Consider the following 3532-nt stretch of genomic DNA (forward strand, 5'->3'; position numbering starts at 1 on the left):
AAGTAAGCTTGAGCAAAAAAAAAACTGACAATCAAAAGGAAAAACTAAAAAAATAAAATTGTGAAAATAAAGATGAAATAAGATAATGATAAAAGGAAAGTAAAAAATATTTTAAAATAAAAAAGATGTCCACAAATTTGGAAACAAGACCATGATTATTTTTCTAAACTAAAACATGAATTAAAAAATCATAATTTTGGAAAATGTTCATAAATCTTTATAAAAAAATAGAAAAATGATAAAGTACCATGGAATATTTTTTAAGTGTGGTGATGAAACTGGCTGAGAACCCCTCCTCCTACTACTAATCGAAATCTCGTTGCGGGCATGCAGTTGCATGTTGAGAGGGGACTTGCAACTAAGATAAAAATGGGTCGGGCCCAGCCGCGTGTCGGGTGTGGACTTGCAACTCAGACAAAAATGGGTCGGGCCCGAGTTGCGTATCGGGCGTGGAGTTGTAAGTAGGATAAAAATTGGTTGCTCAACCATTGGAGGTCGATGTGAATTTGTAATTGCGTCAAAAAACTTTGATCCTAATTGAAAGTCGATGGTGGACTCGCAACTGGGGCGAACAATAAAAAGTGATGGCCTGCAAGCAAAAACTAAGGCAACAAATAAAAAAGGTCAAAAAAGCCTTATTGCAAGTAGAGGGTGGGCTTGCAACTAGGAGCAGAGAACCAAAAAGGGTCGCTGCTAGTTTTAAGCCGAGGGTTGACTTGCAAAGAGGCGGGAAAAATAACTTCGAGCCCATTTACAAGTCAAGCGTGGAGATGCACTGGGGATGAAAAACAAAATGCATGCCATATTGCAAGTCGAGGGTGGAATTGCAACTAGGACAACTACGCAAAACTACGAGACTAGTTGCGCTTCGATGGCGGACTTGTAACTGGAGCAGCTACGAGCCTAGTTGCGAGTGGAGGGTGGACTTAAAATTGGTATGAAGAACAAACTACATTCCTAGTTGCAAGTCAGGGGTGTACCTGCAACTGGGATGAAACACAAACTGTGGGCATAGTTGCGAGTCGAGGGTGTACTTGCAACTAGGACAACTACATAAAAATACAATACCATTTGCGAGCCAAGGGTGGACTTGCAACTGCGATGAAAACAAAACATCCTAGTTGTGAGTCGAAGGGTGAACCTGCAACTGGACAACAGAAAAACTATGGTCCCAATTGCGAGTCGAGGATGGATTTGCAACTGGGACAACTACGAAACTACGAGTCCAAATGCGAGTCAAGGCTGCACTTGCAACTGGGATGAAAACAAAATACTAGTCTAGTTGCGAGTTAAGAGCAGACTTGCAACTCGGATAATAACAAAAAAAATATGATACCATTTGCGAGTCGGGAGTGGACTTGCAACTGGGACAATAACAGACTACAAGCCCAACTACGACTCAAGGGTGGAATTGCAACTGGGATGAAAAACAAAAACAGATGCCCAATTGCGATTCAATAGTGGACTTGTAAGTGGGACAACTACGAGCCCATTTGTGAGTCGAGGGTGGACATGAACTGGTACAACTACGAAACTACGAGCCCAGTTGTGACTCAAGGGTCGACTTGCAACTGAGAAGAACCAACTATGGGCCTAGTTGCAATTCGATAGTGGACTTGCAACTGTGAATAAAAACAAAAACACAGGCTCCAGTTGCGAGTCGAGGGTGGGATTGCAACTCTTCAACTACAACACAAAAAAATAGGCCACGAAAAATAACCCACCAAAAAAGACGCGTGCGGTGGGCAACAGAAATGGAAAATAGACAAGTGACGCCGGAAGCGCGGGACAAAACAACCCCGATCAAAGAATTGCTTCAAATTTATAGTGCCGATCAATTAAACTAAATCTTAGATGAGACATCACTAAAACTCTTCTATATGAGTTATAGCAATCTGATACATGGATTACGGTTCCGTGGACACGTTGCGTAGATGAACACAACTCGAAACAATGACTTGCAACATGGGCGGCTATACTACAAAGCCCCCAATTGTGAGTCAAGGGTGGACTTGCAACTGGGACAAACTACAACTACAAAAAGCCTCTCATTTGCACGTCGATGGTGGACTTGCAACTGGGACAACTACACCTAAAAACAAAGCCCCCAGTTGCATGTCGATCGTGGACTTGCAACTGGGGCAACTACATGACTACAAAGCCCCCCAATTGCGAGTCGAGAGAGGACTTGCAACTAGAGAAATTACAACTACAAAAATCCCTAGTTGTGAGTCGAGGGTGGACTTGCAACTAGGGAAACTACACTACAACAAATCCCCGAGTAGCGAGTCGAGGAGCCCACAGTTGCAAGTCGAGGTTGGACTTGCAACTGGTGCAACTACACTAGTAAAGCCCCCACTTGCAAGTCGATGGTGCACTTGCAACTGGAGCACAACTAAAACTAAAAAAACCCTAGTTGCAAGTCGATGGTGGGCTTGCAACTAGGTCAACTACAATTACAAAAAAAACAATTACAAGTCGATGGTGGGATTGCAACTAGGGCAACTACAACTACCACAAGACCCTAGTTGTGAGTGAGGATGGACTTGCAATTGAGGAAGCTACACTACTACAATCCCAATTGCGAGTCGATGGTGTACTTGCAACTCGGACAACTAAAACTACAAAAAATCCCCAGTTGCGAGTGAAGGGTGAGGTCCTCCAGTTACGTGTCAAGGGTGTACTTACAACTGAGACGAAAGATGGGTCAAACCCAATTGCATGTCAAGGGTGCACTTGCAACTAGGGCAAAAAATGGACCGGGCGCAGTTTCGTACCAATGGTGGACTTGCAATTGGGGAAAATTGGTTGATCCACCTAGTTGCTTGTCGAGGGTGAATTTGCAGACAAAAAAAGGATTGGATCTCCAGTTGCATGTTGATGGTCAACATGTAACTATAGGACAAAAATGGGTTGGACCTTAGTTGCATTTCGAGGGTTGACTTGCAACTGGGACAAAAAATGAGGCATGCCTAGTTGCATGACAAGGGTGCACTTGCGACATAATCTTTGTGTCAGGCCTAGTTGCATATCTATGGTTGACTAGCAACCGCAACAAGAAAAATAAAAGAGATGGGCTCGAGTTTGCATGTCGGTGGTCGACTTGCAACCAAGACAAGAAAATAAATAGGCCGACCCAGTTGCATATCGGGAGTACACTTGCAGCAGAGACCAAAATCGGTTGGACCCAGTTGCATGTCTGTGATCGACATGCAACTAGGACAAGAAAAATAAAAAAGGACATGCTGCTTACATATTAGGGTTAGACTTGCAAACAAAAACGAAAAAATGGGTTGTTGCTCGTCATTGTAGTGTTTACAAGCATATTAATCCATGGGCTGCCTCTGCTCCAAAGACAAAGAGGAATGGGATAGAGAGAAACAGAGAGAGAGCGAAGAACCAAACTCATGAGCCAGCGGTCAGCTCGTCTTTTTTATACGAGCAACTCGTCTCTTCAACTACGACATAGAAAAAAAACATGCCACAAAAAACAGCCCAACAAAAAAATACACACGGTGCGATAGGCCGCAGA

This window comes from Triticum dicoccoides, chromosome 2B (assembly GCF_002162155.2).
Source record: "Triticum dicoccoides isolate Atlit2015 ecotype Zavitan chromosome 2B, WEW_v2.0, whole genome shotgun sequence".
NCBI lineage: Eukaryota > Viridiplantae > Streptophyta > Magnoliopsida > Poales > Poaceae > Triticum > Triticum dicoccoides.